At 40.8% G+C, this 20,490-nt stretch overlaps 1 protein-coding gene across 7 annotated transcripts in view; it reads right to left on the reverse strand.

The window, feature by feature from the left end:
* The window catches only part of STARD13 (StAR related lipid transfer domain containing 13), a 309,280-nt gene that overhangs the window by 103,839 nt on the left and 184,951 nt on the right, over window positions 1–20,490 (reverse strand). The window lies entirely within an intron of this gene.

Below are 20,490 nucleotides of genomic sequence, written 5' to 3' on the forward strand. Positions count from 1 at the left end.
ACTGCAGGCACTGACACTGGAAAGGTAATTATTCTCTTCAGAGCAAAAGGAGATTTCTTCTCCTCAACCAGGTAAATGCCAGGTCTTCTGGTCGTGTCAGCACGATGCACATTTGCCAGCAAATTCTCTCCCACCTGACCCTGTGGCCATATTATGCCTGCAATCCTTTGTATTGATGTGCTCCTCAAGGAAAACAAATAATGCCACCACCAGCCCAACAGAGCAGAACCAACTCTTCTTGAGGCAAATACTATCTTATATACTAGCCATGTTCATCATTCCTGGGTCCTCTCTCAAATCCCCGCAGGGACACTGCTCGTAGACTTTTGCACCAAGGCAGTCACTCATTAAAACCACTTTTAAACCTGCCACGATGTAGTGATGACACCTAACTTCTTGGTTGGGATGATGTTCAAAACCTGCACCAGCACAGTTGCCTCTAGCTAACCTCAAGAGCCTTATGCGAAACCACTCGCTGCATTCCTGGTCATCTTAATGTCCGTGACCGTGTAATCCCCTCTGTGCCAGACATTCCTGTCTGCATGCAGCTGTGCCACAGGGATTGCAACAGGCAACAGCTGCCACCCTGGCAGTCCCGTCAGTATTCAGTGATCTCACCATTCCTGTCTCGGGTCACAAGGCATTTTGTAATACCCCACAAATGTCTCCTACCCTGTATCTACACCATGCTGCAGGGGTGGCACAATCCACTGCAGAACAACCCATCTCCGCATGCTGGCTCCACACCTGGCCGTAGCTACAACGGTCAGAAAGGAGGAGCATGCACAGCCAAAGGCCTTTCATTTTACCATGTTACCCAAAAGCTGTACCCAAAAAGGGACAGCCACAGTGCCCCACAATAAACTGCCACACAATTTATCAAGGGGTCAAGCTGACAAGGTGCTAAAAGCCCCGTGGTGTCCATGGGGCAGAGCAGGATCTCCTGCATGGGTTTGAGCTGGGACATTCACAGGTGGAACTGGCAAGAAACCTAGCAGGAGAGAGGAAGAAACAGATGACTGATGGGTACCTTGTTGCTGGAGTGCTTCCAAAATTCTCCTGCACAAAGTCAACCATAGAGATGTTTTTCCATAGATGTGTTTCATCTTCTCTGTGACGCGTGGAAGAGTTATTTAGGGCATATTGAGCATATATGCTGTGTTTGTATTGCTGAATCATGACTTATTGTAAGTGTCTTAGAACAAGTACAGGGTAGACTAGAACCCTTAATTCAGTCTACCTTCTGTGAGCTTTAATTCTGCATTTATTATTACAGTGCCTGCATATCTAACATTATGGGAGGATGCAATCAAAAGTAAGACATGACAGTGTGTGGTTCACAAGCAGCCATACTGGTACAGGTTCGATTGCTTCTTGAACTGCTTCAGGGCAAGGGCACATGAACAAGCTATGGACAAGAAACCACACTTGTCTAAAGCAAAATGAACCAATAAAACCTTGAATGGAGTAAATCACCCTCACCCTAGGAAATGAGGACATTTTCCTTCTGCCTCTCTGGTAGTGTCCCTGTAGGGTCAGGCTGTTGCTCAGAACAGTGCATGGCCACCCAAAGGGACATCCAGAGGCTCACCTTGAGTTCCTCTTTGCCAGGGAAGCTCTATCAGTGCTGCCTTGCACCCAGTCCTGCTTTCCCAGCTGCTGGGAAATTTGTACTACAGCCTCCCAAAATGACGCCAACTTGGGAACATGTTCTTTTTGCTCACGAGTGTGTCTGCAGATGAGTGTTCACCTCTTTGATTTGTAAATATGCAGCAAAGTAGGCTCCCAAATATAAACCTGCATATTTTTAGCTATAGTGGATATATAATGAAAACATTCCAAACCTGCGATTTTTTAAAATGATCAGCTTATGGGCATATATCCATTTTATTTTGTTTACGCATAGGGAGGCAGGAGGAGAAGGAAATAAAAGTGAAGGGGGCAACTCTACAAGACAAATTTGTGCAACCAAATAAAAATATGCATAAACACCGAAATAAAATGTACATAAACTAAAAATAAATATGAAGCTTTTAGACAGCTTCTCTTTATTGATCAGTATTCTTATGCACACTGGAGTTCTGTCAAACATGTAAAAGCACATTGTTAGCATACTTTGTAAGGAGATTTGGAAGAGGTAGCATGTGTGTAGTGTGATAAGGAAGGGGAAAATACCAACACGAAAATCGCAGTTACAGAAAGTTATCTCTGTAGGCAGATGCAAAATATAGGGCCAAAATCTGTGTTGTTATTTCTTGTGGTAGAGAGCGATAAGGCAAGAAAGTAAAGCAAATAGAGGAGAAAAATTGGACTAGTAGAAAGATAAGCAATTAAATCAAGAGCTTAGACCCGTTTTGAATCTCTGCATTTCCCAAGCATGCTCAAGAGCACCATGATATTATTGGCACATTGCAACCTCCTACCTGCTGATTCACATGAGCTCCCAATATTTTTCTTTATGAATAATGCCAGGAGAATCTGGCTTTCCTCTGCCTAAGCACTGTGTGCTTTGCTTGTGCTGATCTCTCTTGAAATGTCAACTTTACATTTCCAATATCCATGAAAAAATTCTTAATAAAAAGATATGATCTGCATTTCAGAACAAGACCTTTAAATCCTTTAGCTCTGCCAGTTTCTAGGGAACTTCTGTTAAGAACGAGAAACCCTGTTTAGTAATATTGCTCTCCAATAGTAATCAAGAGAGTTGCAAACATCAGTGTACCACAGATAATAAAGGCAGTACAATCCAGGCAAATGAAAATGGGATTTTATTCCTGATTCTTGTACACAAATGTTGAACAAAAATTTTAAATTTGTTCTGTGCATAACCTTGCTATGTTTTAATTAGATTTCCAACTAAGGTACTTTGAAATGTCTATGTAAAGTAATTCTGCTGAGTTATGAAATAAGGACACATTAGCAATGTACAAACAAATCCAATACACTGAGTCACTTTTTTGCCTCTGTCATCATTGCCTGTGTAGCTACAGTCTTACTTTTCTTTTAATTCAGTAACGCTGCTGACTGACATTAAAAGGAGCAGTCCCATCCCTTGCTACATATTCTTACCACCTCCCTTGTAATAAAACCATACAAGAACAATAATTTATTTTCTTTTGGGCAAATGACCTGATCTAAGTAATCCTGCAGCTGCACTTTTACCGGACTCAATCCAAGGGAGGGAAGTGGCCTGGGACAAATCCACCCCTTTTGGCAAGAACGTCCATTTCAGCTGGATTACCTGTCCAGCGACACTGCCCAGCACAGGGGGCTGAGCAGCTCGCTGCTCACTTCTCCAGACCAGCACCCAGGTCACACCCAGTGCTGCAGGAACCAGCCCCAGCCCTGCCTCGCTCACTCTGAGACTCAAACCCATTACTTATAATGCTGTCAGTACAAGAAGCTTTGTTCAGGTGTTTAACAGAGATAATTTTGGCTATAGTTTCAGTTCAGTTATAATATACAGTTACATGCTGTAGATTTTAAAAAAGTTCAGGGATCGCCCCTGGGGTGCTCCATGCCAGCTACCTGCCCTGACTGGTACCGTCTTACTGACGTGCAGAGATGTTATGCACCCGATGGCTGCCACATCTGTCACCTTGCTACTGCCATACCAGTATCTTCACCTGTTCCTTTGGAAGGAGCTGTAGGTGAAATGCCTCTTAAAATAAATGGTATTATTTTAGTGTTAGTATGCCTTTTCTATGTTCTTCTATTCTGGAAAGGCAGTGCGATCTACTGTACTTTAACACAGTGTTGGGGAATCTGGAATTGTAACTCTGGCTTCACTGCTCTGTTACCATCTATCCTCCACCAAAATCACTGAGCTTCGCTGTGCCTGCCTTCTGATCTTCAAATTGCAATAACAGCTACAGATCCCACATAAGATCTGTGACCAGTGTTTTCAAAGGGTGCTGGACACCTGTCACTTCTGCTTAGCTCAAGGGTTTGAAATGGTCTGGGGAGGAGGGTCAGGGAGGTTCAAAAAACGTACCTTTAAAGTCACGCTTTACTTTGAAAACACACAGCACCACTTATAATAAATGGTAAGCTTAATTATTTCTGCTAGCTAGTGGGAACTCTTTCTAGTTTTTGATGTGGTACAAAACATTCCAATTAAGAGGAGACTCTGGTAAGGTTTTCTAGATGCAGAATCACAGTGGACTCCTTATAATCTAAAGCCCTTCAGGCTTTTTTAGGTTAAAATGTACTTTAAGCCAGTACATCAGAGCTTTTTTTTTTTTAATATGAGTGACTTATTTTATTATTAAAGCCATCAATAGTGAAAACCAGTAAAACTATTTATCTGGCTAAGCTGATTCCTCCAGACAATCACCCTGATCATAAAAAAGAAATCCATGATGGCCTTTTAAATGTTTGCTAGAAAGCATAAGTAAGTAATTTTTAATAGCATTTGTAATCTGGGATTTTTATTTCTCCTCTCCTGATAGGAATTGGGGCAGAGGATATAAAGAAGGTAGGTAACAACAACCAGATGCCTATTTTTAGCTCCAAACTCTTCTGTATTCATAGGAATAGAAAACTGAGGAGATTCATTTTCTTATGTGCACATCCCTGCAGTAGACCTGCATGTACTTGCCCTCATTTACCTGAGTCACATTTGTAATGCAGGATAGGTAATGGCAGTTTAAATACAGCTCTCCATTGCTGCTGGCAAGAATAAGACTCAGAAGCCAGGGTGAAAAACAACAACTGATTCAGCAGCCTGGGATATTTTTGGTGGACTCCTCTATATCCTGCAGTAGTGACAGCAGTGACCCAACTTGTGTGTCTCTTTACCCCTCCTTTGCTTTATATTTGACCTCAGTTGTGGCTTCTTTAGCTGCTCTGCTGGCATGGCCCCACCTCATGCTGTACACGGGAAGTAACGATACTGGGAAGGGCAGAACAGACCTGCCGCTCCCCTGTTATCTCACCCTGTATCTCTCCTTCGCCCCATATTTTCTTAAACTAATCTGCATCTCCTCAGGCTTGTATAAAACAATTTAATTCAAATGGCATCAACTCATTGGACTTGACTGGATACACATAAACAGCTTACCAAGACAAATCACAACTAAATGAGGCTGCAGAGTCAATTTATTTTTCACTGCTTTCAGCATATTTTCCTACTTGAAGACTGCAGAGGAACGGCAGGTGAATTTCATTCAATTAATTATGGATACAATACGGAGTACTTTACAGAACTGGACGGTCTACAGATATTGAGTTTGCAGCATAGTGCTTATGGCACAGATCAGTGAAGCTGAAGATCCTGGTTCAATTATCTGTGCTGATGTATAGCTATTAATTTATAAAACTGAAGAGGACAAGAGTTACAAGTTGAGAAAGGTTTACCCATGCTTATGCCATAGAATGTGGGCAAGATCTTGAACTTGGGTCATCCATAGACATGGTATTAAGTACACCATAACCAATGGGCTGTTCCCTGGTGTCTTTTAGGGAAGGAGACAGAACAAGCAGGCTTGTCTTTGACTTGGTCTCCCATAGCATCCTTATAGACAAACCAGGTAAGTGAATGATACATAACGTGGGTGACAACTGGCTGGACCACTAGTCTCACAGTTTGTGATCATCAGTACAAAGTCCAGCTGGCAGTTGGTTACTAGTGGTATCCTCCAGGGATTGATACTGGACTTATACTGTTTAATGTCTTTATTAACAACCTGGATGATGCAATAACGTACACTCTCAGCAAATTTGTGGATGATTCTAAACTGCAGAAAAGTGATTGATATGCTGGAGGGATGCTCTTCAAAGTGACATTGACAGGCTGGAGAAATTGGCTGACAGGAATCTCATATGTTCAACACAGGTACTGTAAAGCCTGGCAGCTGGGATGAAACAACCCTCTGCAAGAGCAGAGGCTGGGGCTAAGGGGACAGGGACAGCCCTTGCAGAAAAGAACTCCAGGGTCCTGTTGGACAACAAATTGTACATGAGCAGGCAGCATGCCCTTGTGGCTAAGGAGGCCACCCTCATCCTGGGCTACTGTGTTAGGAAGGATGTAGCCAGCAGATCAAGGCAAGTGATTGTTCCTCTCTAATCTACACTTGTGAGACTACTCTGTCCAGTTTGCAGTTCCTCAGTGCAAGAAAGTCATGGGCAGAGTAAGCCCTGCAAAGGGTCATCAAGATGGTCAAAGCACTTGACATAGGAGGGAAGACTGGCAGAGCTGAGTTTGTTCAACCTTAAGAAGAAAAGGCTAAGATTAGGAGGGCTTATCGCTGTCTTCGTCTACTTAACAGGAAACTAGAGACAGACTCTTTTTAGAGGTACACGGCTGTAGGATGAAAAGCAATGGAAACAAGTTGCAGCATTTTACATCCAATTATATACAAGGGAAAAGAAAATTCACCATGAGGGTGATTAAATACTGGCACAAGTTTCCCAGGAAGTTGTGGAAGTTGTCGTAGATCAGTCCTTGATCACACTCAGAGCTAAACCTGATGAGGTCCTGAGCAACTTGAACTAGCTGCCCCTGCTCTGAGCAGGAGCTGGACTAGATGAACCCACAACGTCTCCTGAACTTAATTTATTCAGTGATTTTGTGAAGTCTTTGGTCTCAATGCCTAAGAGGTTCTTGTTTATTGACGTTTTGGAGGTTTTAATAAGCTTTGGTGAAGTACAGTGTTATCAAACCAGCAGTCATGGTTTCTGAACACCAGACTACAACTAGGTGTATCTCTTACACTTTGTGATGCTACTGTGACACTCCTGCACAGATTGTTTGTCTGCAAACTGTAGCTATTTTGTTTCAGCACAGTGTTTTTCTTTGCTGGGATCTGTTCAGGGATCTGAACTCTGAGTCTGTAGGACAGCAAAGAAAAACATCCTTTACAAGCTGGTGTGAAGAGAGAATGTAACTATATGTACACCACCTGTTTTCCAGGTGTCAGTGTCACCTGAGTTTCAATACTTAAAACTAGAATTTGAACTGTATTTCAGTAGATTGTAATGTGATTCAAAAACAGATTGTGTGAAAACTCAAGTCCAAAAGCCAATAAACTTTTCAGTAAAATACAACTATGTGGAGTCTCATGCATATTTTTAATCCATATTGAAGAAATCCTTAAAATGCCAAGAGTCCAGTCTGCTGGATGTAACACTTCCCTCCAGGTTAAACTTCAGAACAGAAACTGTCAAATCTCGATCACTCATGTTGATAAGAAAAGGTCTAAAATTGCCTTCGTGCCAATGACTAAACAAAACATTTTACGGATTGTCTGATACCTTTTTTGCTTACTTTGCCAGTGCAAAAATAAAAGAGAACACGGAAAATATAAGGTAACAGAAAATTGAGTTCATCATAAATTTTCCAATTTGGAGAAGATGCAGGCTCTAGACATATTGACAAAGAATCCACCATACCTATGTGTCTTTCTACAGGACACGGAAGCATAAATGTTGTACATATTTCTTGGTGTCTCAGATTCTGAAGAGTACATTAATGTAATTAAAAAAACAAACTCTAGTAAATTACACTATAATCAAAATTGCAACACCTGATTTGACAACAGCACTGCCATAGAGATCTCCACTTCTGCTAATAGAAGGATGACATGCAAAAGAAAAAGGTTTATATTTAAATCAGAAAATTTATTTGTACCTTTTTCATTGTGATAAAGTTGTAGTAATTATTACTCAAAGGCAGAAAGTCAAATTTTATGTTTATACAAATGCTAAAACCATGACAACAGGGAATTTGATTCTTTTTAATGGATTGTTAAAAAAGCACAACAGTTCAATATTTTGAATTCCTGTTGCACGCTATTTGAACCTCTTATATGAAACATTGTGATTTTACGTAATTTTATTACAGCTTAAACAAAGGCGTGAACCTAAATTCAGTATGAATGACATCAGTAGTTAAGTATCTAACAAGACATGATCATCACATAAAATCTATTTCACATTTTACAGTGATTGTTTAAGACAGCTGAGCTTCATATGAGCTGAAAGAGTATGTCAGCATACAGCAGCTGCTGATAATAACCAGCATGTGTTGGCAAGAGCTTTTTGTTTTCTGAAGATAATTAAAACTTGCTATAGTTTTCCAGCTGCTACATAGTCAGTAAGGAAGACTTTTAAAAAATGGGTGGTCTGTTAGACAATTATTTTACAATTTCATTGTTTCATATGTTTTCTACAAAACAAACTATATGGCAATAGTTTAGACAAGAAGTAGTTAAGAAGTGTCAGCTTCAGGTGCTCAGGAGGAAGAAAGCACTGTAATAACAGAAATGTTTTGCTGAACAATAAAACATACAAAACTACTTGCATCCTTATCCTTAAAATTCTGTATAAACTGTATGCAGCTTGTATGCTAAAAGCTACAGTCTCTCTTTATTGGGACCAGCACGTTTTGAAAAACTTCCTACTCTCAGAATCAGTCAGCCGGCACCATGGAGCTATAAAAAGCCCTGCCAGTGTGGGGAGTACATGGCTTTGTAGAACTACAATTAAAATGCCAGTAATTTTATATTGGTCCTCATTAAAGCCTTAAGATGGGATATTTCCAGGATTTTAGACTAGAGTCTTCCTCTAGTTCTCACGTAACTCCACACACAGTGGCTGGTGAAGACTGTCTTCCTCCTTGTACAACAGGTTTACGCCCTACACCCAATGAGAGTCCAACACCAATGCAGTATTTTTCTTAACCAGCCTTTTACAGAAGTGGTCCAAACCACAACTTTCTAGAACAATGCAACTTCAAAGGTCTGAGCCATTTCTGATTAACACATAATTACTTGGTTAAAGTCAAGTAAGGGAATGATTTCTTGAATAACCTGTGTGTGCTTAGTTATGAAAGCCTCTGATATCAGGGCATGACTAGTCCAAAATACCTTTATTGTCAAGGAAGCAGGAAACATTCCCAAATCAGGGCTATGATGGAGTAATATATACTCTTTTTTCCATATCACACGCTTTGCAGGCTGCTGTTTGTAAAGCCAGTCCAGACGAGCATGCCTTGACTAACCCTGACCTGTGGTCCTAATTGGAGACTATCAGAGAGTTAATGAACAAAGCTTTCTGGAGACCAGCTCCCCTGGTCCCAGAAGAATGCAGACAGGAGCATTGTCAGAATAAAGCAAAGCAGGATGGTGAAATGATAGTTGCATGGGGCAAAACTATTGATTTCTGTATTTTTTTAAACCTTGATTTCTATATAAATCAGGTAAATGACTACAGAATTGTATTTGTTTCACACCTGTAAAAGTGTGACATTACTATCACACATAGCAAGATAAGATAAGGTAAGAGAAGGATATTCTGTGGAAAGATGAGGGCAGACTGCTGGGCCTGGTACTGAGAAGGGCTCTCTGCACCCAGGGAGGATGAGAAAATTCTAGGTCGTCGCAACTTCCATCAATGGTGGACTGTTTAAATCTTTGTGTTTAAACTGTCTAGTGCCCTCAGAAATCTAATTTTTAGGCTTATAAAATTATATCAATATCTATGCAAATATCTATATAATTATCTATAGCTAGCTAGCTAACACCAGGCAGGCTCTGGCTGCTCAGCTTCTACACCACAGTCCAGTCACCCGATAAGATCTTACTCTGCTCTCATGTAAGGAATATGTCCACTTGATGTCTCATGTCCACTTGATGTCTCATGCCCATGCACCTGAGCTCCATCCCCCAGCAAGCTTAGCTGCCAGCAGTGACAGAGCCACTGGAGTATTTCATGGGTGTGTTTTGGGACATGCACTGGGCTCTAGGCCACCCCCTGTGCATCAGTAGCTCCTGGATGACTGTGGGAGGTAGCAGTGTACAACAGGGCTGACAGGAAAATAAGTGATCCCTCCTTGCAGCTTTCATTGCTATTGGCTTTCCATGATCACCTGAGGTACAAAGTGGTTTGCACTCTCAGACTAAAAATATAATCCAAATAACAGAAAAGGTACTAAATTTCCCTCAGCAATAGTCCAGTTCGCTCGCCCAGCTTAACAACTCAGCCGTGGATGTCAGAAGCCAGATTACAGCCCTGAAATATGGATCATCTGCTTGGTCAGTCTTAAAATAGACTTTCAGAACTTGATATTAGAGAAGATAAGTATTACTGAAAAACAGTTCAATTTAGATTTTTTTTAGCAACTTCAATTGTTTCCTCTTAAACTTCAGGGGCCAGAACTAATGAATTGATCTTAAGATAAGAGGCCACTTGAAATAATAAGACTTTCAGCAAATAACACTGCCACTATGCACCAGGGAGCTGAAATGCTTATTATGCAGTTGAGCGAAAACTCAAAACGCACAAAGCATTTGACATGACTGGCAGCAGCACCATGTAAAAATAGCCCCGCATAAAAGAGAATTACAATGTCACCGGAAATTTTTTCCTTCCTTCAGAAGCTGCTGGTGAATAGATCGCTCTTGGTCTGCACAGACAAAGCCTCGTGCCTCACGTACAAGTGCAAGGGCACCCCATCACCTCCCGCCACCCATGGCCCCTCGATGAGGACATGAGCGCCTTGAGCTGCTGGGGACGGATGGCCTGAAGTATCCCAGAGATGAACCACAGCCAAGCATTCCCATAGGTAGCACCACTCATGTGACGCCTAAATGGCCATCGGCGGGATGAAGACAGCTCTGGCTTTCAGCATGAAGCGCTGGGTGAAGATACAATAGTCCTGGCCATGAATCAGCACCATTATTATTTGATCCAGGCTACATCACTCAGGCAGTGGTATGAAATGCAGCTTTTGCTGCAATGGCTCGGGTTCTGGCAAGGGTGTCTGGTTTTAATGTAGAATCAGCAGTTTGAATGATAAAGCGGTTTTGGACAAAGTATTCTGAATAACTTGGAAGGGACTTTTAAACCAGATATAGTCTGATGCTTGCTGAACTTAGAAAAAAAGAAACTGCTTGTAACTCTGGATGAGACCTAGGCAGACCGCCATGCTTTTAATAAAGTGAAGCTGACAGGATGGCAGTTTAAAAAAGTCCTCAGAAATATTTATAAATAAAGCAGTAAAAATGAAAAGAAAAAGGAAAAAAAAATTAAAAGCCAAGGACTTACTGCCTCATCATCTGTGCCAAGCATGAACTTTTGTATTTTACGTTATCCCCCTCAAACAAATGTTTGCAGGAAGAGAAAGCCATTATCTTTGAAGTTACAAAATGATTAGATACTCAGCTGCTGCCATCAGATACAATTAAAGACACAAAACTTAGATTCATCCCATAGAACATTAGAGTTTGCCAAAGATATTATGAAAAAGCCACATTGTGCAGCTCTGAGTCTTGTCCTGTCCAGACTCCCACTCCCATACCAGTTGGAGACTAGGAAAAACTAATCGTTCTGCTGCTTCCTGAAGCTAAGAGGATGCAAAAGGACTGCGCCTTTCACACGAGTCCTACGCTTGTGCGAACCCAGTGTTGACAGAGACACTTCTTCCGTCTCAAATCTAGAGTTGTCTTACATCTTTTGTCCCTTTTCAAATCTTAGGTCCTTTGGAGGGACGCTCGATGATGCTGCAGTTACTGGGATGAGCAATATGATCTAATTATTTGGAGTAATCTTTGCAGGTTCTGATTTTACACAAATTTGGCATATGAATTTCAAAAGAAGAAGAACTGGGTTGTGGTTAGCTAACGTGAACTGTCTGCTGCACAGTACGAAATAATGAAAAAGGCTTAAGTAGTTGGCTTTTTAACAGAATTTACTCCTGCATTTATGCAGGAATGGAAAGACAGTTCACAATAAGATACATTTACTTTTGCACACTTTCTCTAGAAACTTCAGAGCATTAAAACTTGTATTACAGCAAGAATTTTTTACCTTTCTTGAGGTAGATACTGCAGAAACATTCATGTTCAGATATTTAGACCTGTGGAGTAAGGTTTCTCCTCATTTTAGATCTTCTGTGGCAGTGAAAGGAGTGGTTATTTTTACACTGCTCAATGAAAGGCTGCCTGATTACCCGTTACTGATCAAGTGGCATTGCTCAGCTCATGTCTGCACTACCTAGGACTAATCCTCTCTCCCATAAATATGGGAGAAGGCCAAAACAGAGACGGAGTCATCTGCTCAGTGGAGCAGGGGGTATTGCAACTCACCTCCCTTCCCTCTTATTTAGCAGTACAGACATACCCACTCAGACTTAGAGGGACATTTTATTGCCGTAAGCCTAGTACCAACACAGGAACATGACGTGTTAACACCTAACGTCTTCAAGCAGGAGCTTGTGGATAGCACAGATAATCCACATTGAAGTATTGACTCAAAGGATGCATGTAGTAAGGAAGGGGAAAGAGTTGTTAGAGATCTAGAGAAAAACCACAGGGTTCAGGACGTGCTGGGGGGTTCACAAAGATGGCAGCTCCCTTGTAGAGAAGTGTTAGAGAAAAGTAAAAGCTGCACTATCATACTCACTTCTGAGCACATTTGGCAGTAAAAGCTGTACCGCAGCCTTTAAGGAAATGCCTTTCCTTAATGAGAGGGTGTCGCATTTTCCTGCAAATGTGATTTCAAGAAAGAAGCTGAGAAATATCACAGAAAGATGGCAGTTTTGGGGGGTGGGGGTTGCTGGCAGGTATGTGTTTGTGACTAAAGAGGATAAGAGCTAGAATTAAATGTAGAGATTTCACGTTGAACTTGCTGCTTTTTTCCATACTCCTAAGCCACTTGAGTGATGGAAAATTAGAAATAAACACGGCACAATCAATAAAGTAAACAACCCATGAAAGACGCTAGTGACACCATTAAAGGGGGAAAAAGGTCAGTTACCCATTAGGCCATTAGGACTCAATGAAAGAGGCAACAATAAATATGTATCTGCAGATTTTGCTTCCAAATCCTGAAAACTTTGTTCACACGAACAGACCTTCCTCCAACCACAATCCTATTAAAAGAGAACACAACCATTGCCAAAGGCCTGTAATATCTAGCTCATTAAAACAATACCAGTTGACATTATTAGGATTTACTATTTTGCTCCTTTAGTACAGAGGAAGATTCATCTAAGTTGCATGGCTGAGTCCTTCTTTGGCAAAGGACTTTGAGTGGAAAGCAAAATGTCTGGTATGTTCCAGCAAGGCAACTTCCACATTGGCAGATGGTATTCACTTAAGATGTAACGTGCAGCCATATTTTAAACTAAGTTATTTTTCCGAGTTCACCTAACCTATCACAAGGACAGAAACTTTTGCTCATCTGTGGTGTATGCTGGTCAAAACCCCACATAGTCTGAAGTGTTATGGAATGATTTTCTTCTGCCGGAAGAATTAACCTCCTCAGTCCTTTAACAGATGAGAGATGAAAAGCCACAACGTATTTTCAGACTGAGTAATGCACATTCTTTTCAGCTAAGCCATAATGCTCCCAAGTTCTCTGAATCATGCTGTCTGCTCTTAAATAGCTTCTAGCTTCTAGCTCAAGGTGCTCAAGCCCTCCTCTCCCCCACTGTATTATGGTATGCAATTAGTGTTGTGATGATTTGCTCTAGAAAGCTCAGCTGACCTGTTGAACTGAACCTGAGGGGAAACTCAAGAGGTTTTCAAGCAAAAGCACACACATGAGAATTTTACGAGGCATGAAGATGAGGGTTTACAGACCTGCCCACATTCAAATACCTGTAAAATAAGTATAAATAAGAAATTACACAACTAGCATATACCAGACTAAGCCCACAGGCCATATAATTCAGCATTTTACCCTCAAAAGCAGCTATGGCAATGTAAACCAAACTCAACTACAGGCATTTGTTTAATAACCTAATAACCTAACTTCAAGGGACCTGTTTTCTCAGTCCCTTCCATTAGAGACTTAGGCACTAATCTAAGTATATGTGATGCCCTATATGAAATGGCTCATAAAATTGTTTAAGAACAACTAAAAGTCTGAGAATATTGTATGATACAAGCAAGATAAAAACAATTACTATGGCTAAGATGCTATCAATGACCTCAAAGTGTTTGCATTTGAACCAAAATGGAGAAAACAGAAGCTCAAAAGTATCTATTGCCTAAAGAGAAAAATAATATCTGGGTGGAACCTAAAACTGCAGATTTTTTTAATTAACACTTACGCTGCTCAGGGCACAAATACTGCACTTTCAGGGATTTATGTATAAATACAGACATAAGAGTCTCCCAGTAACAAAAGTGCTATGTACAGATTATTTTAATTAATCTGGTTTTGTGAGTAATTTCTATTTTACTTCTGTTATGTGGTATTTTATATACCCCAGTGACTTACCACTACTTCTTCTAAATTTAAACTAAAAAAATATAATTATTATAACACTAAATATTATTATTATAACCCTACTGATTCATTTATTGAGCACACACCCAGCATTTATTGGATTAAATGCTTGTTAATGTTACTGGCTCTAATTATACAATAGGGTTAATGTGAAAATTAGAAATCTCCTCAGTAATCAATACAGAAGATATATAGCACAACTACAGCTGTTCTCTTCACCACAAATAATTTCAAAACAAAAATGTCTCATGTTAAGATTTCACCTTGGCTGAAATCCTGCATTCAGTGAAATTAAGAGCTAAAGTCCCCTAATTTAAAAGAAGAGCCAAGATTTTCTTCTTGGTGTCCAACCTGCATGTGTCAGCAGAAGTGTCACCAACACTCAGTGGCTGTGAAGTTATAAGGCCAGAAGGAACCACTATCATCACTGAGTCTGCACTACCACACAGGCCATTTCTTGATCCATACCACACAGATATTTCTGGATAATTTCAGCTTTTGAACCTCTTTGCCAGGTAGTGTCTCCAGTGAAGGTTTCTCCCTTTCAAATGTCCTGCTGTCTATGAGTACAACTTTGTTAAACTTTAATTATCTGGACTGCAATCTTTCGCACTACTTTTTTTTTTTTAATGAATATGCCTCAGGGCACTTTGAGTTTATAAGTACCCTTCAGGATGTTACCACTTTTTGTGTAAAAATTTCACACAAATATTTCAACCATTTCAGAGTACAAGTTCAGAAAAAAAATATTTTTAAAGAAATCCTATAACTTAATTTAAAAATTCTAGTTTCTCCAAGTTTAGGACTTAGTACTTGAGAAAAGAGTGTGTAAGGAAGGAAAGATGATGGTGAAGATGCTACATGTGATGTAGGGTCTCAGTTTCTAATGGACCTTCAGATACTGTAAGAAACAGTTTTCACAGACCTAGTCAAGACTTGATATTGTTTAATGGACCCAAAGATCTCTCTGCTGTGAACACACGCCTGCCCCACACGTGTCTGACACTGGAGAGAGTGATGGACCATGTCCAGACGAGGTCTGCAAGGCAGCTCTGCAGCTGAGGCTGTTCCTCCCAGTGCCGCAGCACACCCCAGCCCCAGCCCCATCCCCTCCTGCATGCCTGGGCTGGAGTGCAGACGCGGGGCCACCGCAAGTGGAGGCACTGGGGTTGAATGGAAAGTACAGACTGCTACTGCGAGGAGCTACCCCACAAGCTCAAGAGGCAGTAGGTCACTGGTACTGGTCAGAGATGACCTAAGTGGGGGGTTGTTTGTATCATTACCGCCAAGGCTGAATCTTGTTGGTTAATCATTTACTTTCCTGGGTTCCGGCAATGAGGTTTAAAGATGTGTAGGTTAACTGGCCAGCACCCAGAACACAGGAAACGCTATGGTTCAGGTTGCCTGAACAACCATATTTTGTTCTCTGTACGTCTGAACAAAACCACAGTGTTTAATTACATAATTGCATCCCATTTCCCATCTCCAGGAATGGACAAGTACTCTGTACCTGTGTGCGCACCCAGAATGTAATCCAGGCTTTTTTCATGCAGACTATGACTGCAACATTTGCACTTTCATGACTTCCAAGTTCTCCTTTTAAGTATGGGATTATATTACAGCTGTCTATTGCTGATACTTGGTTTGTTTTACATTAGCAGTTGAAATTTAAAGTCATGTAAAATGCACATTTTTTTCTGCCAAGTCACTTGCATCCCTCTGTAACACTTTCCACAAACTGTACTCATACATAGAAAAGAGAAAGCTTAAACGTGTTGAACTAGCTCCAAAGGGAGCTAGTTCAGAAAAGACCATTTGTACCACTAACGCTCGCTCAGAACAGACAAATGCAGGTGATACAGAGGTAACAGTACTCATAAAGGATCAAAACTGAACTGGCAACGTATGAGAGTATAAAACATCTGCTGAGTGCTGAACAGAGAGTTTGCCCTGAAAAGTTACAGTATGCTTTGAGCTTGCTCCATCGAACGATTCTCTTCAACTGCTCTTGCCTGTGGACGTGAACTGAGACAAATCACAGAATGTTACTGTGGGAAGGAATTTACCCACTGAGAATAGGAATTTGGTTTATTTTCATTTATTTCTTCATGTTATTTTCTTACTGAAATTGCAGTCTAAGAATCAAATTATACTGTAGATGAATGGGTACATTTCTTTACTGGCGATGCCTAGCTGTGCAGGGGCAGATGTGGCTTCATTCACCTTGACTTACCTCTAATTGTGCTGTACAGTCAATTATTTCAATTCAACATTTTCAGAGTATGGCCTTAATTCTTAATTCCTTTTCACCTACAGCTACTTTTTGTATTTTCTGTTCTCCACTGAATTTAGCTAGGTACTCTGAAAGAAATAACATCTTTGTGACTCATGTTGTCATGGTCACAACAGCCCCATGCAATGCTACAGGCTTCAGGAAGAGTGGCTGAAGAGCTGCCCGGCAGAAAAGGTCCTAGGGGTGTAGGTGATCAGCCAACTGGACATGAGCCAGCAGTGTGCCCAGGTGGCCAAGAAGGCCAACAGCATCCTGGCTTGTATCAGGAATAGTGGGGCCAGCAGGAGTAGGGAAGTGACCGCATCCATGTACTTGGCACTGGTGAGGCCGCACCTTGAATACTGTGTTCAGTTTTGGGCCCCTCACTACAAGAAGGACATTGAGGTGCTAGAACGTGTCCAGAGAAGGTCAACAAAGCTTGTGAAGGGTCTGGAGAACAAGTCGTTTGAGGAGCAGCTGAGGGAACTGGGGTTGTTTAGCCTGGAGAAAAGGAGGCTGAGGGGAGACCTTATAGCTCTCTACAGCTACCTGAACGGAGACTGTGGTGAGGTGGGTGTTTGTCTCTTTTCCCAAGTAGCAAGTGATACGACAAGAGGAAATGGCCTCAAATTGCACTAGGAGAGGTTTAGATTGGATATTAGGAAAAATTTCTTCACTGAAAGGGTTGTCAAGCATTGGACCAGGCTGCCCAGGGAAGTGGCTGAGTCGCCATCCCTGAAGCTGTTTAAAAGACATGTTGGCGTGGTGCTTACGGACATGGTTTATTGGTGGACTTGGGAGTGTCATGTTAATGGTTGGACTTGATGTTCTTAAAGGCCTTTTCCAACCTAAACAATTCTATGATTCTATGTAATATAAATTCTTGAAAGTCACCACCTTATTTATTTAAAGAGAACATGAGTAATCATTAATGAATTCTCATACAGTTACTGCATACACAGTTTGAATAAATACCTCAGACCAAGCATGCTACACCCTGTTCCTTTATGCTGAGGCATGTGTCCCCTTCAGCATGGAAACTAACGGGCTTATGGGGGAAAGGGAATCATCAAAAGACCACATTTTGAAAATACCTGCTTAATATCAGACAGATAATTACTACTCACATTCACAGGCTACCACATAATTCTGCCTCAAGGAGTCAGTGGTGTACATAAACCAAATATTTAGGACTTTCAAAGTATAATCTGATTAAAATAACAGTCTAGTTCCTTTCATTTCCCTTGAGGTGGTTTTCTTTTTAGAAATTATTAAATAGTATAATTCCTCTAATGATTCATTTAGTTTATTTTTAACTAACACCAAAGGAAAATACAAAGGAAATCTTCAGCAAATATGTTTTTAAAGGAGGAAGAAACATTGTCTTGCACAGTATGATAGAGTAATTTAGCACCGTTTGGAATCATACATGCAGCTAATGACCCAAAAGATAGAAGCATATGCAACACTTTGCGTTACACTGCATTAGTGTACCACGTTCCTATCTGGAATGGAAGCTTTGACTGCTCTATACATTGTAAATTGTACATATTGTGATTTTGTAAATCATTTTCTTTCACTAAGGAAAAATATACCTGATGTAAAAACTTCAGTGTTTCCTACTGTAGGTGCCTCCAGTTGGAAAAACAGCAACTGAAAAATATCTGCATGAGAAGTAGAGAGCAGGTATTCAAACAAGCCCCAAGGCAGCTTAGCACTTAAACATGTGGCAGATCTGTCTTCAGTAAAGCAATTAACTAGGCAGGATTCACTGTTCCAGCGATATTAAAATGCAGGCTGGATGTTTTTCTAAACATATGTTATAATTCAAACAATGATTAAATGGGGCGGTGTTAACACAAGAATTGGGGTAGCAATATTGAAATGCATTGTCTTAACGGCCTTAAAATGTATGATTCAAGGACATATGAATTCAAGAAGACTAAATAATGATTTACAGTCATGGGTAAAGCAAGTTTTGGTTTTCACCTTGCATCTCCTGATTTACTTTTCAATACATTCTTGATAAGCTGCTCTATGGCACTCCATTAGTAATGAATCCCACTTGCCAATAGGGTAAAACTCACTCACCTCTAAAAGGACAGACTGATTCCTCCACCCATATTACAGTACTCTTCCAGCACCCTCTGGGACTGGGGCTGGGACTGGGACAGTCTGCAGTGTCCTCACACTACTTACAGTCTGAATAAGGCAGGCACAGAGGGAGACACGCTCACCTAGTGAACCTTCCTAAAAGTCCTGTCAGTCACACTGTTGGGTCTAGGGTTTCATCCAGAGTGTAAACTGGAGGTTTCAGATTGAGTTATACTAGCTAGACTTAGCTTTTTTGGTATTACTAACACAGCTATTGTAACAAAATTATTACTCAGTAGTTGGGGCACTGTGGAAAAAATGTGTACTTTGCATAGGATTTTCTACTAGATGTGTATATTCATACATACAGACTCATACACAGACATCAGTGCCTATTTGCACACATAATTTCATTATTGCTGATGAACTGACACTTAACCAACAGTTGCCTCTGTCCCCAGTTTCCCATGAATAAAAGAAGTGAAGGAATCAACAATGTATTCATAGTGATCTGAAATACACAATTATTTCCCATACTGAACTGTAACAGATATCACATCATCAAGACGCTATACAAACATCATCTCGCACAGCTCTGTGTGGGACAGGTTGGAAAGCTGTGGCAGAGCAGCAGTTGTTCACCACAGACTGACAATCCATGCAACAAGCTGCAGGCTGAAAAGTTACAGTTGGGAAACTCCTCTCTGTCCCACCACGCAGCCTCTCAAAAGCATCGGCACTGCTGCGTGGCTTTGGCAGCCCTGGCTGTCCCAGACAGCTGACGGGTTACAAGAGGGAACATTAAACAGCACTGTGACAGGTAGAGGAGTTGTGTTAATCCATCTCATCCACAGCTGCTGCTTGAAAATTAAGCTCGTACTAGCACTGCATGCAAAACATTTTCAAATAAACCTGGACATAAATCAATTACCCTTTCTTTCCATTCAATCCAGGCTGTACACTGGGTACCCAGAATGACATAATATCCTTCCTGAAATTAGAGCTGCAGTGAGGACCAGTATCCTTCAAACATGACCAGTTCCTGAGACTGCCTTGCAAACAACTGCCTTTTCCTAATTGCCACAGAAACTATCTTTTCCATCTTTTTTAAAAGCTGGCCAAAGAACTATGTATTGTTTTCTTTACAAATGCAATAAAAGTTCCATCACTATATCACTGTACTTCTGCCAGAGTTTGACAGCCACGGATATAAAGAACCTTTCTGGAAAGCAGCACACAGAAATAGCCACTCCATTTAACTGCTGCTGGTCAGAAGCTCACACCAATTTCTGTGATATTTGCCAGATATGACAGTAAATGATGTTAACTCTATGCCTGCCCCTAGTTAGCAAAATCAAACATCTTTTTGCAAGCTGTCAGGAAAGTGACTGTTACCTTCAGGAATTTTTTTTTTTTCACGGCAAATACATGACATGCTCTTTTTCTGCATGTAGGAACATATCTACTTTGGAAGCTGGTATTCTTTGAAACAGGATGCTATACAAAACTATGATCAATACAAAACTATCTATTGATTTGCTTTTTAATCTGGAAAAATCTGTACACTTGGCTTTTATTTTTTTATCTTTGCATTAATGATTCTGAAGATGGTTTTAAATTGCACGCATAGGCCAAAGGATTTGTTCTGAGGCCAATCTGCATTTAGCTTTAGTGCTGTAGATGTATATTCAGAAAAACAAAATCAATACATCTGTAATGACTGCCTGGATAACTGCATAAGCAGCTGCAGGAAGCCAAGTCAGCAATTATTTTTAAGGACCTGTGACAAGTTTTCTAATCCTCTGACAGTTACGCACGCTTGTTGCGAAAGGATGTTATCCCAGCTGCCTTCTTCCAGTCGCTCTGGACTGCTGCTTTGTTTTTAACCA

This window comes from Phalacrocorax aristotelis, chromosome 1 (assembly GCF_949628215.1).
Source record: "Phalacrocorax aristotelis chromosome 1, bGulAri2.1, whole genome shotgun sequence".
NCBI lineage: Eukaryota > Metazoa > Chordata > Aves > Suliformes > Phalacrocoracidae > Phalacrocorax > Phalacrocorax aristotelis.